General features: G+C 44.1%; 1 protein-coding gene and 1 pseudogene across 1 annotated transcript in view; both read left to right on the top strand.

Moving 5' to 3' along the window:
- The window catches only part of SPOCK1 (SPARC (osteonectin), cwcv and kazal like domains proteoglycan 1), a 579,344-nt gene that overhangs the window by 312,558 nt on the left and 248,589 nt on the right, over nt 1-18,197 (top strand). The window lies entirely within an intron of this gene.
- Nucleotides 1,439-17,595, top strand: LOC129641249 (thioredoxin-dependent peroxide reductase, mitochondrial-like; annotated as a pseudogene).

Raw genomic sequence — 18,197 nt, 5'->3', positions numbered from 1 at the left:
TTATTGGGATCTGTGTGAATGCAGTGACAAAGCTCCTAATCCTTAAAGACTTTTGGTAGCAATTTTCTTTGCTCTGCATTTCCTAGTGCTGATATAAATTGAATGCAGATGTGAATGGATGCACATTAAATGTGTGGGTGTTTTGGGTGCATATTCTGTTGCTATTCTTCTTGCTTTGGGAATAGAATGAATGAAAATGGTAGCACCAGGGCAGTATTTGGGTTTGATCTGGGACCCTGCTGCATCCAGCAGCAATCATGGCCAGGAGGAAGGTCGTTGCTGCCACAGTGATATCCGCTCTCCCAAATGCATGTGCTGCCCTCTTCCTCTGGAGCCTTGCTAGAACTCTGGGAAGCAGGGACCGCTATCCCATTTCACATATGGAACCAAGGGCCCATCCAGATTACTGACTTAGCCTGGGATGTGCAGTCAGTGAGTGGCTAAGGGGGGACCAGAACCAGGTTTCCCAATTCCCAAACTAGTCCTTTCTTGGTGCTATGGACACTCAGGGTTTAGAGTCAGACACCAGACACCCACTTTGAGCTCCAGTTTCCTCTTCTGTATAATGGGAAGTGGCACCCAGGGCTAGAGGTTTGCTGGAGATTACATGAGAGAACATACCGGTGGCCCTGCATGGAGTTTGCTTGGCTCCTGAGTCTGTGAGTATGAGCCATTGGGGGCACTCTTGTCAGTAGAGCCATGCAGGCAATCTCTGAAACCCCCGGGTTTGAAGCTTGTTTCTACAAGTTCCTTGCTGTGTGACTTTGCTTCCTCATTGATCCTTGCTAAGCCTCGGCGTTCTCATGAGTGAAATGGGAACAGTGACAATTAACACATGCAGTCCAAATAGCCAGTGCTCAGCAAGGGTTAAGTGCCGCTGTGATGGCGACAGTGCTGATGATTTTGCTCTTCCTCTCCACTCTTCCCTCCGAGTCCAGAATGAAGCCCATGACTGTGGGCCTGACTTGGCCCTTGTGTCATCTCTAGCTTATGCATTCCTGCAAGGGTCCTCAGTGAGGTTCAGAGGCTGCTGCAGTGCACTGAGACCAGGGTCCATTGATTTGGCCTCCCCAGACCCAGCTCAGTGCTTGCCTCCCAGACAGCAGCAGCTGGGGCCTGGGCGGTCAGGGGCAGAGCCTGGGGCCATGGATGCCTCCTTCTGCAGAAAACCCAGAGTCCTTAGTCCGGCCATTGCCTGGAGCTGTTTTCGTGTGTAAGACGCTGAGCCTCTGACCTTGTCTGCTACAAGGAAGCTCAGTGGCAGGAGAAGAAAATCTGACAGTGAACAAAATACAAATTCAGGAAAGTTTGGAAATGCAGCCTGAAAGGGCTAAGACTCCTTGCCCCAGCCCTGGGCTTCTAGGTCAGTCACGGACTAAACAGGTAACCATATGGGGTCCTCCTCACCTGAGCAAGATGAGATTGTTCACTAAGCAGCATGCAAATGATTCAGGCCAAGGTGGATGAGAGATTCCTGTCACAATTTGAAGAAATGCTAAGAAACCACACCATCATCATCAGGTTAGTGACAATATATCACATGTTTGTTACATGCCAGAGGCTGTGTGCTAAACGCTTCATGTGATCCATCATGGATTCTTAGCAACACCCCTGTTGAGGTAGGTGTCATTAGTCCCCTCATTTTATAGTTATGGTAATGGGACCTCAGATGCTTAACAACTTACTTGCTCAAGGTTGCACAGTTAAGGGGTAACTGAGGTGGAAACTGAGATGTGTTTGACATTGAAGATCTTGCTTTTAACTGTTGTGCTAAAATGTGACCCAGGATAATGGGAGATCAAGTGAAGCCTTGTAGTCCCCTACCTCTCTGGGCCTTCCTGTTCCGTCTTTAAAGAAATAGCACCAAAGTGGGGCTTGGGAGTTTCCTTCCAGAGCTGTCATGCTGGGCGTGCTTTGTCTGTGGGCTTCAGGTGTCTATTGGGCTGAGCGCTACTCGAAGCTCATCTCCCAGCAATGATGTTCTGGCTACTGAGGTGAGGAGGACTGTGTTTCCATATGCTTTGGCTCACTGGCAGGAATCAAAGCTCATGGGCTTGCAGACAGACTATAAGGGGGATGAAGTAAGCTCTCAAACTCTAGCCATACTGTGCAGGCCAGGCTTATTGGCAGATCTCAATCCTTAACTGGAATAAAACAGGACTGAGGGGACACAGACAATTAGAAGATGAAAACTGTAACACAGAACCCTGGGCAAACCTTCCCCCCTACCCCAGCTGCTCCTGCCCACCATTGCCCAGTGGATAGCTCATCTAGAACATGAAAACTCTGGGACTTGCAGTGATGACTTACTGGGTAAAGGCTTTCTTTCCCTCTCCAGATGACCCCTCATCCCAGACTCGGTGCCCAGACTGTATTAGAATTGTGTTCTGTATTCTCTCCTGTACCACCCCGGGTTAATAAACAGAGTTGCTCAGAGGTTATAAGGAACAGAATGACACGACTCAAACAAACCTGATTATTTGCAGGCATTTCAGACACAAGTGCACATGGCTCATTCTTAATTCTCCAAAAAATGAAGATGTTGATATTGCTTTAAGAGTCTCCTACCAAGTTAAATAGTTTACACAGCCCTCGCCTGAGAAGTAATAAGAAAGCAAGGGCGCTCTCCATTCTTTTGATCATTCCATTTTCAGTGTTTCTTTGAGATGAATTCATACAAAACTTGGCCCAGTTTCTTTTGCCTGTTACAGGATGTGTGAGCATGTGTATATATCTGCTAAAGGAAAGGAGACTGAAAGTCACTAAACCGATGTTATACAACTGACATCTCCCATCACGTTGCCTCATTGTCTTATGTATATCAGGGTGAAAATGTCACCCTTAAATTCCTTAGAATTGGAGATGCAAGGAGGAAAATCAGCCATCCTGGATCATATATTTGGTCCCAGGCTCTTTCAGTTCTTGGCTTTGAAACAAGAAATCAATATCGAATCTAGTTGTGTTGGCAAATACACAGGCTGGAGAAGGCTGCAGTAGAGCACCGAAAGCACGAAGAGTCCTTGAGTCTTAAAGCCCAAGAACACAAATTATGCATTTATTAGATTTATTTTTGGAAGAGTTTTATTTCCCTGCTTTTCTTGTGGTTTTATATTTGTGTATGAAGTGTATTATGTGAATCTTTTTTTAAACTTGATCCCAGTAACCGTGTGCTAATTGGCTGTTTGAATCAATTTTTCACCTTCTGACATAACATAATTTCCTGGCTGTTTCCAGGCTGGAGGGTTGGGTTTGGCTTTGTGTCAGGTTTGACTGACATGGGGCCTGAACTCTCAGGCGGCTGGAAGGGAAGCAGAGCAGAGCACAGTTGAGCACTACGTGGTTGGTCTGATTCAATCCAGTCTGACACCTTCTCATCTGTCACACAAGCCACTCTTGCGGCTCTTGCCTCAACAAATTATTATGAAAATGGTTTCACATTTGCTGCCAGTGGTAATGCTGCCTACTTCCAACTTTGGGAAGGATATTTACAGTGTCTCTATATGAGTCATATCAGAGCAACATCAACGTACCTCCATAGCTACTTAGGGTCAGAAGCAATCATTGGCAGCATGAGGTTCACATGCAGTGCTGACTCAGACGTGGCCTGCTTCTTTACGGCTGTGGCAGCATTAATAACTTTGAATTACCTAATGGAAAATATATTGTGGAAATAGGAAATAGTAAACACTCTTTGCAAGTAATTCTTACCATGGTGAGGGATTTGATATTGAAAGGGAGAAAACGTTGTTGCTGCCACATTCAGGAGACTCCAAATGGAATTTCTTTTAAGCTGGCTCATCAGGTAAAAGAGAGGAAATGACACTTATTGAGTGTGCTCTTTGAATTCTCACCACAACGCTATGAAATAAGAGTTATCATCCCAGGGTTGTGAATGTGGAAATGCATGGAAGGGGTCAGGGACCTTGCTGACTGATGGTCACGCCATTGGGAAGGGGTGGGACAGGGCTTCACAGTTGGGCAGCTCTTTCACATCCATGTTCCTTGTGCTCCACGGGTAGGTCTGTGTGGTTTTATTTCAGGTATAGACAAGGCGTTTGGATGGCACAGCCTCTTTTAGAGAGGCAGAATGGAGCTGTGAAAAGCTCAGTCTCTCCCATCTGGGCAATTTTCTTAACCCCTCTTAGGTTCCATCTCCTCACCTGTAAAAATAGAGACAGTATTCCTAACTTCACATGGTTGTCTGTGTAACTATTAATACGAGCATGTCCGTGGAGCTCCCTGCCTTGGCGGCCACTGAAGAGAATCCTGGATTTGCCAACCCCATTTTTCTCTCTCCTCCTTCCTTGTAAATAGGGCAAAAAAAAATGTCTCTCTTTGTGGTTGGGAGAGAGGCTAAGCCAGTCAAAATAATTAGGGCCAAAGAAAAAAGGACGTTTCAATTGGGAGAGGAGGAGGGATGTGATGGGGACTGTGCTTGGTGAGGCCGGCTCTTCTGGGGGGTTGGGAGGGGAGTTAGTGGGGGTGAGATGGGATGTGAATCACTGTGCCTGGGGACTCTGTATTTCCATCCTTTTCGCCTGCTTTTTAGAGACATTAAAGGATGGAATTCATTTTTTAAGTTAAATGAATAAGCTGTGCTCTGATTGTAAGCCAAGTAGGATTTGGGATTCGTGGGGGATGATCATTAAAAAGAAGCATCATGATAGTAAATCACAGGCAAGCAGCATCGGCGTGTGTGGAGCGTGGGCTGAGCCCTCACATGCTCCATTTCATTTAATCCTCAAACAGCCCCAGGAGGCATCCCGCACAGGGCCCAGCACATCTCCTGTGCTCAGATAAAGTTCCTTTATTGCTCAGTCACAACTCAGGGTAGCTCCCTCCTCCACTTCCCCTCTGCCCGCTGCCCCCTGTCCTTAATTCAACCCTGGTGGTGCCTCATTTAGCATCTCACGCTGGGTGGGTGGGAACCCAGGTGGTCTGTTGTAACCTGGAGGTAAAGCCAATGCAAACCCAGGGCCAGTCTTCAATGAAGTGCTGAAACTGAAGCCTGTGCCTTTTTCCAGACAGTTTAAAAAAAGTTTGATTGAGATGATCATGAAGGAAATATATGTGCATCTATAAATCATTTATTCACCATCCCTTACCTGTGATAATAAATCAGGAGAATGCTGGTGCTGGTGTCATGGTTCCAACTTACAACAGATCCTACTGGGAAGCCTCTCTACTGGTAGGCTTGCTCTGGGCTTGCACGTGCCCTTTGCAGGGGTTCGGGGTGGAGTCAGTGACCCGGGCAGAGGGATGGACACGCTGGCCTCCGACAGAAGTGAACGAGACTTGTCAGTCAGTCAGAGACCTCAAGCTGGATGTCAGAGAACCTGGACAAAAGGAGATTCCGGTGACCTGAGGCTGGATCCAAGAAAATCTGTGTCACTTAGGACAAAGGACTATACTTGTTAAAACTATATGTGTTTGGTGACAGTGTGTTGTGCACTCTTATTCCAGAGAGGCTGGTGTGGTTGTGGTTTGGCATGTACCTTCTGCCATCACCTGGTCATTCATTTCTGGGATCTGGGGCTTATTAGGTATAGTGTCCCTTTGGCACTTGAGAGTCCCTTGGACAGCAAGGAGATCAAACCAGTCAATCCTAAAGGAAATCAACCCTGAATATTCATTGGAAGGACTGATGCTGAAGCTGAAGCTCCAATATTTTGGCCACCTGATGTGAAGAGTTGACTCATTGGTTAAGACTCTGATGCTGGGAAATCGAATGCAGGAGGAGAAGGGGACAACAGAGGATGGTTGGATGGCATCATTGGCTCAATGGACATGAGTTTGAGCAAACTCTAGGAAATAGTGAAGAACAGAGGAGCCTGGTGTGCTACAGCCCATGGGATCGCAGAGTTAGACACAACTTAGTGACTGAACAACAGCCACCTGTTGGCAACTTCCTTCATTTCGGGCTCTGTTTCCTGACTTGTGAAATGGGGTTAATTGTCCTATCTTTATGGTGCATTTGAGAATTAAATAAAACAACCCAAGTATATTGCATAAGGTGTTGTCTGGCACATGGTTACTGCTTAATAAATGTCAGCTATGATGATATTTATGTGATATTTTTCCTGCTTATATTAATTGTGCTGGTTGTAGCAGATAAAAAGCAACTTCAATTTGTAGGATTATATTAGCATATCCTAAAAATGCCTGTTAAATTGCGTCTCATAATAGTCCTAAGAAGCAGTTCGGTAACACAGGTGAGGGGACAGAGGCCCAGTAGAGCAATTCATTTGTCTCCTGTGCCCGAGCGGTAAAGGGAAGGGCCAGGAATCAGCCGTGTGGCTGCCCAGGCTTCTCCCATTTTTCTGTGAGCCTCTCTCAAATCATCTCCCCTTGTCTGGCTTTTCCAGCTGGCAGGGACTCATACGTAACTCTCTGTGTGCTTGGCAGGCCCTGAAGTTTGGCAGCCCTTGTGGGGTCCAGCCCTCAGCATGGGTCGTCTGGGAGGCCCGTGCACCTTGGTGCATAAGCTATAGGGCCTTGTCTGGGCTCTCAACTACTCCAGGGCTTTGTGTTCACGTTCTTGGGAACTCCTTCCTTGAACCCACCCTTTGGTGTGCACTGGCTTAGGGGTTCTTGTTGGCTTCTTGGAATCCATTGTAGTCTGCCAACGTTAACAAATGTGTTCAGTGGGTTTTTGGACACCACCCACGGTTCTTCTAGAGCAGCTGAAAAAGATGCTACGCAGTGAGTCTTGCCTTGCAAGTTTCTTTGCTACAGGACATTGTTAAGGTTATGCATGTGTTTTCTGATTGGTCTGCCCAGGTCCTCATCACGGCTTTAACACTTGTAGAATATTTGACCTTAGGCCTTGTGTTGATGAAGGCAATGGCACCCCACTCCAGCACTCTTGCCTGGAAAATCCCATGGACGGAGGAGCCTGGCGGGCTGCAGTCCATGGGGTCTCTAAGAGTCGGACAGGACTCAGCGACTTCACTTTGACTTTTCACTTTCATGCATTGGAGAAGAAAATGGCAACCCACTCCAGTGTTCTTGCCTGGAGAATCCCAGGGACAGGGGAGCCTCATGGACTGCCGTCTATGGGGTCGCACAGAGTCGGACACGACTGAAGTGACTTAGCAGCAGCAGCAGGCCTTGTGTGTTGACCTCTCTTAGCGTCTTCATGTTATTGCTCCATCCAGTGGTAGCAGTGATATGCTTTTCTCCTAGCACTCTGGTTAACTCTGAGGATGAGAGTTAACTTGCAGAGGCTTAGAACCTTGTCAGGCACATGTGAGCATTCTGTAACAAGCTTAGTTAGCTGTTTGTTTTTCCTCTTACTTAACTGTCCCTCTGTTGTAGAGACTAGCCTGGGCCAGCCTGCACAGAGATGGGCCTCTGTTTGTGTTTCCTGAGCAGTGAGAAGTGTAGTTTTGCCTTCACTAGTAGCTGGACTTGATGGGGCATGTTCTCTAAAACTGAGGCCAGGAAGTCATGTTTCAGGATCTGAGACTGATGGTTGGATGGAGACTGGATTTGGTGGGGCTGTGGGTGATGTGAGATGAGAAGTGGGGACAGGAGCAAAGCTAGTTGCCTACGACACTGGGACGCTTGTAGTCACGGCCGCAGCTGGTACAGCTGCTGGGCCTCTGTGCATGGTCCTGGCATCTCCTTTCCTGCTGCCCTGCTGGGAGGACCCAGCGCTGCCAAGGCCTGAACTTTCTCATCTCCAGAGTCTTAGAGATGAAAACCACCTGCCACGCTGTGTGGTCCAGTCAGTCTTTTCCTATGAAATGTCAACTAGTCCCTACTTGAATGCTCGAAGGGACACGAACCTCACTACTCAGAGTTCAAGCAGATTTTTTGAGACAAGGATGCCTTCCTTTCACTTAAATGTGCCCGCTGCCTCTTAACTCTTGCTCTTATGAGTTTTCTCTTTACCCTGAAACCATGCAGAATAAAGTCTAAATCTTGCTTGACTCCATGACAACACCAGACATGTTCATTTTTTATTAAGTTACTGTGTGTGCATGAAGTTGCTTCAGTCATGTCTGACTCTTGCAACCCCATGGACTGTAGCCCACCAGGATCCTCTGTCCATGGGTTTCTCCAGGCAAAGATATTGGAGTAGGTTGCCATGTTCCCCTCCAGGGGATCTTCTTGACCCAGGGATCGAACCCACATCTCCTGGGTCTCCACATTGGCAAGAGGCTTCTTTACCACTAGTGCCACCTGGGAGGCCCTGCTAAGTTACTATTTGCCAAATACTCTGCTGAAGTGCAGACAGCAGGACAGTAAATGAAAGGTGGGTCCCAGTTGCTCTTGCAAAGCCTGCAGTCTAGTGGAGAGATACAGGTAAACAAGCCAGAGTGGCATTCAGGTGGAGAAGACTGTTGTAAAGAAATGGATGGGGCACTATGACAGGTCATAAATCATCTTGGGAGACATTGGGATTCTCACTTCTTAGGAGAAAATGTCTTAGTTGCATCCTGATGACAAGGAGGGAGCCTGCTGACCTAAGGGCCAGGGAGTCCCTGTTATGCAGAGGAAGACACATGTGCATAACCCAGGGGTGGGGGTGGGCTGACAGGTTTGAGGAGCGGTGCAGTGCCCCTGGAGTGCATAGGGAGGGTGACTATTATGGGATGTGTGATGGCAGGGTCAGAGGAGGCCTGTTTCAGAGTTGGACTTGATCTCAGAGGTGATGGGCAGTCAGGAAGGGGCTTTAAGCTGATGAGTCTGACAGTTGGATGGAGACTGAATTTGGTCTGGCTGGCATTGATGTGAGATGAGAAGTGGGGACAGGAGCAAGGTTAGTTGCAGTATTGCAGCTAAGCAGATAGATGATGCCTGGGGTCTAGGGCTTAAAGTGAGTGGAGAGGAGTGGAGAATTGGGCATGAGATTTAAAGGCAGATCCTATGGAATAACATGATGTGTTGAACAAAAGAAATTGGAGAGGGCAGGTGAAATGAAGGCTGACTGTTAGATTTCTACCTTGACCATGAGGTGGGGGTGATGCTATTTATTGATGAGTCTTAAAAACCGATCAATATGTTTCCCTTTTGTCAGCCTGCTGGCTTGCTTCCACATCAGAGCTGAGCCAGCCTTGGCAGGGTGGTGTGTTCTCCTGGACACACAGTGGCAGCGGTGGGATGCAACCAACTCTCTAGGTTTTGTTTGATCAAGTTTACAAAAACCTCTGCTCTTTTGAAAACTGTTATGCTGCTGGCAGGACATGACTAATAATATTAAGAATAAAGTTAAAAATGACATTAGCATCTATGTTTATTAAGCCAGTGCTTAAAACTTTGTAGGTATGATAGTAGTCAATGCCTTATAACAGAGCAAGAGTTAGGGGTAATGATTTCCATTTTACAGAGGAGCACACTAAGGCTTGAGCTGATTGAATGAACCAACCCAAACAAATATATAGCATGGTTGAAAATCCAGATTTGTTGGGATCCAGAGCCTAAACTCTTACCCCCTAGCCAGAGGTGTTCCTCATGTCGACAATATCCCAGCTTTGGGAAGAATTCTACTTTGCTCCTCCTTTTGAAAGTGGCAGCACATCATTAACTCACATTACTTAAGAGGGATTTTCTCTGATGTACCTCTCATCTGCCTGATTAATTTATGAAGGAGAGACAATTAGGTAAGAGTGGCATCGCTCCTGATCGAAATAGTTTCTTGTTTACACATGCACCGTTAGAAAGCAAGCCACAAATCAAAAAGTTGTAAGCCAGGTAGAGTAAATAATTTTTGTTGATGACTTGGTGAGATACTTTAAATTGATTTAAGCAGCATCGTATGCAAAATTCCTAAGGATTAGAGAGACAGAATGATTTTCTCATTTAGCTAAAGTGCACATTACCCTTCAGGTAAACATGGTAATGCCATCCTAAGGAAAAAAGGGTAAATAGCAGTAATGATAAGGAAATCATACACTGAACATTAGCAATTAGAAGCAGCTCTTGGGATTTCCCTAGGGAGGTAACAATAAGATGCTGGAAGCCCTGTATTGCCCTTCAGCATGAGTCATCTCATGCCTTTAGCTTTGATTTTTGGGAAATGGCCTCATCCCAAGTGGATAGTGATACTGATGCTCCCATGAGCCTCATTGTTGAAGGTACCACCTTTCCGCCAGTGTGAGCTGTGCAGTCACTGAGGGGCAGGAGGACGGGATCATCATCCTTCGACTGTCAGTGTGGCCGAGCCCAGAAAAGTGTGCAGCGTTTATCAGCCATGTTCACAGTGCCAGTTACCAAATTCAGGGCGTTGAAAGACAGGAAGTCATCAGTTAGTTATTTGTTAAACCAAGGTAATCATTAGCCTAAATGAAGTTTCATTAAGGGGTAATGTACTCATTAGGCACAAAATGGCTTGAAAGAACCCAACTATCATCATTTCTTAGAATAACTCCAACCTTGGCTAAGATGGTTGACTTTCACCCCTGTGCAACAAGCAATCAGCATTTAATTAGTTGAGTACTTTGATTTGTTGATTAGAGCACCTCTAGGACGTGAATATGGATGATGCTCTTCAAGTAGCGTGTTCAGATCAGCCGCTGCTTTTCTGAAACTACTTGTCCGGCGACTTTCAAAGGCTCACAATGAATATGGATGTCAGTGATTATTTATAGAATAACTCTTCTATTCCCATCCTTAGCCTTGGCAAAGTTATTTTTGAGTTTACTGTGACCTGATTTTTAATTCCAGGAAAAGAATGCTTTGCAGTTATTTTTCTTTTCCGAATCTGAGCTCCTCGGAATGAAGGAGCCATCTCAGCCTATGAGCATCTAACTCATTAACAAATAGAGGAAATGATTTTGTAGCTCAAATTGAGCCTCTCCGTGCTGTTCAATACCATTTTTACTCATTGCTGCTCCTGGAGGCACTTATAGGTGCTGGAAACACCAGGAAATTGATACGTCACGTGCAGTTGTATGTGTCTGTTCATGTGTACATCTCTATCGGGGTACGTAAAATCAGGTGTCAAGGGGAGGTGCACACTGCCTTGTCCTGGGTTTTAGTCTGGCTCCTCTGGTTTGTCCTATTGCATGATGCCTCTGGTTTCCCCTTTTATGTCCAGTATAAGGAGGACAACAGTATACTCGCATGACAAGTATTACATTCAGATCGTGAACAAGCAGACAACTGTACCTCCTCCTGCTGCTTTTGTTTATCATTTCACTTCCTCCCATTCGCTGTCCTATTACTTGTCATTTTTCCTGTGTTGGTATTGGGAGTCCTGGGGATTTGCCGCGGCTACAGGAGGCTGGGCTGTCATTAGAGACTGCGTCGTGAGACTGGTACCAGGATTATTTGGAAATGATTGCATCCAATGATGCGAGGCTGTGTGCCACTCACAGGCTTGGCAGCACGTTGTGCCCTGAGGCCTTGAGCACCCCTGCATGGTGGCATGCTCACCTTCAGTCCCCTGGGAAGCTTCTGGGCTGGGGGCTGAGGCGCAGCCGCAGCTACCACATTTGGGTCTTGACTGGGTTGGGAGTTGTGTGGCCTGCTCTGATTCTGTTTCAATGTATATAGAAGTCACGTGGGTTTCCTCTTTCTATTTTCCCCTCCATGGAATGGAACTGGCTATATTTATAATACAGATTCTTTACGCTGAGGGATAGCTGATGTTATGAAAACGATGCCGAAAAAGAGACAGAATGTAGCACTCACTGTGGTCTTTGTCGAAATTGAAATTAAGCAGCCTTTATCATGGGGGGTACACTGAATTACCTTTTCTTTTCCTTTTCATTTTTCTGGGAGACAGCTTATATTGCCTTAATTGTTCAAATGAAGTGTGTACATGAGGCATTTTGAAAAGTTAACATTGGAATTGGCACTGTGGCCTGGATTACATCCCAAATGTAGCATCTTTGGAACTCTAAGGTTCTGTTTATATTAGCAGTGAGAATATTAAAACTCTCCCCCAAACAGCTTGAAATGTTACAGTGGCCTTACTTCTGAGGCATAATAAGAATGAGGCACATTATTAATTTAGAAGCAGCCATAGGTAGCGTGGTCTTCCTTCCCCCTTAGAATTAAGTGATGAGAATGGGCATTTGTAAAATTGACTGAATGCTCTTTGGGGGATGCTTATTAAAATCCTAACATCGTTCCAGAGTTTTGTAGCAGATTCATTATCAGCTGTAATCTTATTAGGACTGTTTTGTTTGGTAATCACCATTCCATTCATGGAGCCCCTACATGTGCTTCTCCTTTGGTCCAGGCTTTCTGGTCTCTTTTGTTCTGATGAATTAATTCCTCTCATTTTCTGTCAGTCAGATCCTTTTCTGCTCTCTCACTCAGTGTGGGGCACTGTCTTATTGTTGCCTTTTTTTTTTTTTAATTCCTGGACCAACTCAAGAGGACAGTTGCCCTGTGTCTGTATTGTTCTTTGAATATTTTTCCCCCAAGAAAACTACATTCTTAGGCTGTCAGTGGAGAACTTGCCTACTGACTTGTGCAACAGAGCAGGCTTGCTAAATAGATCTCGTTTCTATTCTTAGTGTCACCATCTCAACCCGTCAGTTCATATTCACCATGTTACGAGCAGAAGCCTTCTTGTAGAATCAGTTCTGGGCTCAAGTTCCAACCTGGAAAGGCTTTCTAACTACTCGAAGCCTCTGCTTCCTGGTTTGTGAAAAAGGGATTCATAAATCCATCCAGCTATGCATCCATTCACTCGCTGAGTAATTAGGTACCTCTTATGTGCCAAGCACTGTTCTGATACTGTCCTACTGCACGAATGGCTGTAAACAGACAAAAATGCCTGCCTTCTTAAGCTTAGATTCTGATGAGAGAGACAGTCGACAGTCAAGCTAAATAGGCAAAATCTAGAATCTGTTAGTACAAGTACCAAGGAAAATAAATAAGATGGGGAAAGGAGATATAACATGGAGAGTTGATACTTTTTTTGAGAGGGTTAACATCTTAGATTGGAGAAGGAAATGGCAACCCACTCCAGTGTTCTTGCCTGGAGAATCCCAGGGATGGTGGAGCCTGATGGGCTGCCATCTATGGGGTTGCACAGAGTCGGACACGACTGAAGCAACTTAGCAGCAGCAACATCTTAGATGGGGCTGCAGAAGCCTCACTGAGCAGGTGATTGTGAGCAAAGACCAAAGGAAGTAGTAGAGTCAGATGAAAGGAACACTGGGGAGGGGGAGCAGCAGGCACAAAGGCCCAAAGGAGAGAGTGAACCTGGCTGGTCTGAGGAGTCACAGGAGCATCAGGGATGGGTGGACAGAGGGGAGGACAGCAGGAAGGGAGAACAGAGAGGCGATGGACCATATCAATATTGTAAGACTCGGACTACCCTGAGAAGAGTCACAGAGCAGAAGGGGGAGAGCGCTTAAGAGACTTGTTCTTATTTAGGCTGGCATGATAGTGGCTTGGACCAGGGTGGTCTTAATAAGGACAGTAAAATGCAGTTGGATTCTGACTGTATTTTTGTGGATTTGACTGTGATCGGAGAAAACAATGGGGTGAGGTGGTTTGCCTTGGGAAGGTCAGGAGTTCACTTTGGGACATGTTACATGTCCAGCTGTGGATTGATGGATATATTGGTCTGAATATCAGGAAGGGACCTAAGTTGGACTCGTAAAGGTTTGGGGTGTTGTCAGCCTGTATTTGGCATTTAGAACCATGTTGTTGGATGAAATCACTGTGGGAGTTGAGTGTAGGTGGAAAAGCAAAGAGGTCTGATGACTAAGGCTAATGACTCAGTTCAGAAAGTTAGGAAAATGAGGAGTAAGCACCGGAAAAGACTGAGAGGAAACTCCTCAAGAGAGGGAGGAAAATCAGGAGAGTGTGACGTCCTAGGAGCCACATGGAAAAGTATTCAAGGGAGAGGGAGAGAGAAACTGGGTAAAATATCCGGCAAAGCAAGTGATCAAAGGACTTAGGATTGATGGTAGCGGCCACAGCCGGCTGAGAACCTTCTTTGATATGGTCAGCTTTTTTCTCAACAGATCAGCTCTCATCATTGATTCAGGCAGACCAGCAGGTTCTTTTGTGACCAATCTGGACTAGATAATATGCACAGAACAAAATAAACCATGGCTTCGAGGAGAATCCATGAGGTGAAATGCTAGGCCTAGATGATGTTAACAGTGTCAGAGACATGTGTCAGACTGACACGCTTCTGCAGCCCCAGATCTTCATACTAGCGCCCAGGCTGGTTCTGTGACAGGGGCTTGCCATCTGAAAGAAGGCAGTGGCAGCTCAGGTCCTCCAGGTCATCCTGTCATAGGATCCACTGACTCCGGCTCTGAGGAAAATGAGTTCTTCCCCTGCTTAAGAGTTTAGTGTGAATGATTTAAAAATCAGTGGACAGGACGGTGGACTAGAATTCACAAGTCAAAAATAAACTCTCACAGTCATTGGAAGGTCTTTGGCATATGCTTGCAATAGCAGCATAAAAAGGATTATTTTACCAGAGGTGTTGGGAGATTTTGCAAAACACTGTAAGATAGGTAATTCTTGCCTATAAATCACTAAACCTCATTTAGTCAGGTTGTTAAGAATTTTATTCAAAAGCGTTATATATAAAAAATGAGAACACATAAAAGACTAAGCTATAGTTGAATTTACATCTAACCCAAGAAACCTAGATCTTAAAGTAAAACCAGCAGTTTGGACCACCCTAAGATTAAAATATTATCTGTGTCAAGAACAAAACTCAGTGCAAATTGAGAAAAATATTATCACAAGTGAGTCAAAGAGATGGTAGCCTTAATATATAAAAAGCACTTACAAGTTAATTAAAAATATTAAAACTGTACAAGATGGACAAATGTATAAACATAAGATTTAATAGAAGAAATATATGCGCAAATAAATAACAGGAAAAAATATTCGACTCACTGGCATTCAAAGAAATATAAAATGAAAATATACAATTTTTCTTCTATTGTTAGCCTGTATTTTTTAAAAAGACAATGTTTATTCTTTTCTCTCCTTTTGACAGCTTTTTGTCAAAAGTGGATTAAGTACTATTTAAGGCACCATATAAATTCTGGGAAACAATTCATCATATACTGATAATAAAAAATTTGTTAAACACTGATTCATCCTTTAAGAGTCTGTCCTAAAGGAATAATTTGAAATAAGGACAAAGGAATATATAGAAATGACATTTATTGCAGCATTATTTATAAGACTGTCCTTCAGTTGAATGTTATGATGGATTAACTTTGATCATACCATATGATGAAATATTATGGAACCTTTAACATCATGTTTTTAATAATTAGGACATAAGGAAAGTGAAAACATCAGAATATAGTAACAACAAAGTTTACATTGCATGAGCCAAATTTTGTAAAATTAAAATACTAAGGTGATTATTAGAAAAAAAACTGAAATGTTAAAATATTTATTTATGGATGGTAAATTTCAAATAATCTTGCCCATATTTTGTATCTTTCTGACTTAAAAATAAGTCTCAGTAGTGATGATGATGATTGAGATAACGTTTACTGAGTCCTCACTGTGTGTCAGGCATCGTGTCAGGAACTTCACATAGATTATCTCATGTGCAACTAGGCTGTAAACTGGGGGATGCTGTTGTCTCCATTTTTGTGGATGTGGAGACTGAATTCCAGGAAGTTAAGGAGCTTGCCCAAGGCCAAACAGCTGTTAGGAGCTAGTGCTAGACTTGAATCCACTTAATGGGTCCTTGTCTCCTGTGTATTTTCTCACAATGAAAATGCATTGCTATGATAATCAGAAAAGAATCTTAAAAAAACTTTTTTTAAGGAATACAGTGTGTTCCCAAATGTTATTTTTAAGCTTGTCTATTTCTGTTGAGAAGTAGTATCAGGATTTTTCTCTTATAGTGGAAACTGAAATTTGAGTATCTGCTTTGTGCCAGGCGTGCCACACATACACTATATTATTTAAACATGTAAAATATCATGTATGAAATGAGTTGCCAGTCCAGGTTCGATGCACGATACTGGATGCTTGGGGCTGGTGCACTGGGACGACCCAGAGGGCTGGTATGGGGAGGGAGGAGGGAGGAGGGTTCAGGATGGGGAACACATGTATACCTGTGGCGGATTAATTTTGATATTTGGCAAAACTAATACAATTATGTAAAGTTAAAAAAAAAAAAAAAGATAGTCTGCTTCTTATGCTGACTCTGTGCACAAGAAAACTGACCTGAAGTTGCGCCACGACTTGTCTGTGGCTGGTTGTGCATAGCACAGCTGGGGTTCAAAGTGATTCTGCTTCATTTCTAAACAGGAATCCTCATTACCTCATCCTACAGGGTGTCGTGGTCTTTCTCTAAGTGTTTGTTGAGACACTTTTTTTGGTGGAGCAACGTCAAGCAGCCATCAGCATCTTTCTCAGGACAGTGTCTCCTGTTGATGCCCGTGGATCCTGAAACTCCAGCATAAACAGGGGCCAGAGTCAGTTTTGTTTGTGTGATTGGAGACATTCATGCCTAAGTGGGTCCTGGGGGCTTTGCAGAATTAGTGAGCTTCCTACAGTGGTTCAAAGGGCCCAAGATCCTGACTGTGTCGTCAGGATGAAGGTGATGGTCCTCTCATTGCTATCTTGCCCAAAACATTCTGTTTATTTATTTATTTATTTATTTATTTTTTAAATATGTTTATTTTTTATTATATTTTTTACATGGAACATTTCAAGAAAGAAAATCATTACAATAATTCAAATGCATGAATGATTCAAATTCATACTGCAATCCCTGGATTCAATAAATATCCTCTCTAATTATACCCAATCAATATTAGAAATGTATGTAGACATAAGTCAGCTAACAAAGTAAGTAAAATAACTATATAAACTATAAATCTCAGGAGTGGGGAACATGCATGATCAGTTCGCTCATCCGACATTGACAAAGCCAATGAATTTCACGATGTGAACTGTAAAGTTGTTGCAGTGTCGGTGGACTCCCACTTCAGCCACCTGGCCTGGATAAACACACCGAGGAAGAATGGTGGTTTGGGCCATATGAACATCGCACTCTTGTCAGATTTGACCAAACAGATTTCCCGAGACTAAGGTGTGCTGTTAGAAGGTCCTGGCCTCGCACTACGCGGTCTCTTCATAATTGACCCCAACGGAGTCATCAAGCATCTGAGTGTTAATGATCTCCCAGTGGGCCGAAGCGTGGAAGAGACCCTCCGCTTGGAGAAGGCGTTCCAGTTTGTGGAAGCCCATGGAGAAGTCTGCCCAGCCAACTGGACACCCGAGTCTCCTACAATCAAGCCCCATCCAACTGCTTCCAGAGAATATTTTGAGAAGGTAAATCAGTAGACTGTCCCGTGCACACCTGCAGCTTCCCACACCAGAAAAGAGCCACAGTGGGAACTCACTTGTAGGTTTTCAAAGATTAGTATTTATAGCAGGCAAAAAAAACCAAACCCAATGATGCTTATATTCATAAAGAGTACTACTATAAATGTTTTGTTTTTGTAATGTTGGCCAAGGCTTTTAAAATGTTTTCAGTTACTAATATAATGAGTCCAAGGCAAGGTGTGGATGGATGGCTAGTTTCTACAGAGTGTGTATGTGGTTCACCTGTTTCTTGGATCATGTCTTCAATGGGAAAAGGAAACAGATCTTTTTCCTCAGCCTTACTTGAAGCTTTGTGTATACCAGAGTAGTATGAGAGGTATTGAAAACTTCTGATCAAGGGTCCTGAAATTTTCCTCTTGAATTTCTTTGTATTAAACTGAATTTTCTTTAAAGAACATAGTTTTAAGTTGTTATTATCAGTGGTCTAATTTAACGCTTGCAATGAATGTATGGTTGAAGGAAATATGAATCATGTTTTTTTTTTTTTTAAAAACACAGTGGCACAGTGATTTAAAACATTCTGTTTAAGTCACAGGGCAGCTTGAGTCATGCTCATTACCCAGGTTCTCCAGTTTTTCTTGGTGGCTGTGTTATTTTCATTGCTGGATGTCAGTTTTCATGAAGCTAGTTACAGATCATCTTATGAACTAGACAGCTTTTGCAGGTCCTTGGAAGACAAGATTCTTTGACTCTGAATATACATCAAACTCATAGTGTATATGGGATACCCTATTGAGTATTGGCCACACAATGATGACAAAATCAAGCATGGCTCTTGCTCTCCTGGAGCTTAGAGTCCAGTAATGAGATGATCACATTAGTCAGTGTATCCTTTAAACAGTGATAAGTGCCAGTTAGGTACATGGAACTCCAGGAGATTATGAAAGGAAGATTTGACG

This window comes from Bubalus kerabau, chromosome 1 (genome assembly GCF_029407905.1).
Source record: "Bubalus kerabau isolate K-KA32 ecotype Philippines breed swamp buffalo chromosome 1, PCC_UOA_SB_1v2, whole genome shotgun sequence".
Lineage (NCBI taxonomy): Eukaryota > Metazoa > Chordata > Mammalia > Artiodactyla > Bovidae > Bubalus > Bubalus kerabau.
This window is presented reverse-complemented; position numbering and strand designations above follow the sequence as displayed.